Source organism: Mustela putorius, unplaced genomic scaffold, assembly GCF_011764305.1.
Source record: "Mustela putorius furo isolate JIRA1106 unplaced genomic scaffold, ASM1176430v1.1 tig00001137_pilon_pilon_pilon, whole genome shotgun sequence".
Lineage (NCBI taxonomy): Eukaryota > Metazoa > Chordata > Mammalia > Carnivora > Mustelidae > Mustela > Mustela putorius.
The window spans coordinates 45,937-47,212 of record NW_025421585.1 but is presented as its reverse complement, the minus strand read 5'-3'; positions in this window follow the sequence as shown (position 1 = coordinate 47,212).

The following is a 1,276-nucleotide window of genomic DNA, read 5'->3' as shown; positions in this document are numbered from 1 at the left end:
GTCTGACCAAGTCTGCTATAGAAGCTCTTTTTTCATTTTTCACTTTGGTCATGTGCTCTTCAGTTCCAGAATATCTTTCTGGTTTGTGTTTTGTTTTGTTTTGTTTGTTTGTTTCTGTTTCTTGGTAGACTTTTTTGCTTTGTCCATGTATTGGTTTCCTGATTTCATTTAGTTATCTATCCATGTTCTCTTGAGTTCTCTCAGCTGCTTTAAGATTATTTTGAATTCTTATTAAGCAGTTTATAGATCTCCATTTTTATAGGGTCAGTTATTAAGACTTTATTTTTTTTTTCCTTTGGTGGTGTCATGCTTCTCCAATTCTTGGTTTCTTATAGTCTTTTTCTGAAAATTAAAAAAATACATATTTATTTATTTGAGAGAGAGAGCATACACCAGCAGGCGGAGGCACAGAGAGAGAGAAAGAACGGCAGACTCCCAACTGAGTGGGGAGCTGGATGTGGGGAATGATCCCAGGATACTGAGATCATGACATGAACCAAAGTCGGAGGCTTACTGACTGATCCACCCAGGCACCCACCCCCCCCCCCATTTATTTTTTAAGGTTTTTTATTTATTTGCTTGAGAGACAGCAAGAATGAGACATAGAGAGAGTACACAGAGGGAGAGGGAGAAGCAGACTCCCTGCTGAGCAGAGAATCATGACCTGAGTTGAAGCCAGGCACTTAACTGGCTGAGCCACCAGAAGCCCCTGATCCTTATAGTCTTTCAGTGGTGTCTGTACATTTGAAAATGAAGTAACCTCTTTCAATATTTAGAGACTGATTTCAGCAGGGAAAGCTCTTCACCAGTCAACCCAGCCAGAGATTGTATGGACACTGGTTGGGGTCTGTGAGAAGGCAGTGGGTCTTGGGTCTTCTGGGTGACCTTGAGCCTGGATCTACCTGGGAAGGCCTGCAGCCTGTGTAGGCATGGGCCAGCCTGATAGTGGGGCACATTAGGGTAACCGTGAGCCTGGGTTCATAGGGGCCAGCCTGAAACCTGTTTCCATGGGTATAAGCCTGTAGCCAAGGTTGACTGGAGCAAGCAGTGTTTATTGAAGCTGTTCTTATGATATTGGGGTCCATGGTGAATTCAGACATCCATTTCTCTGTCCTTCCCTCATAGGAAAGCTCCTAGATGAAGGGACTTTCTCAGTGTTGCACCATATAGGCTTGGGGGAACATGTGCTGTAAAGCCAAACTATCTTTCCTACCCACTCCAGTGCATCTTTTCTCATTTCTGTGTTCCACACATGGGTTTTGTAATCCCTTATCTG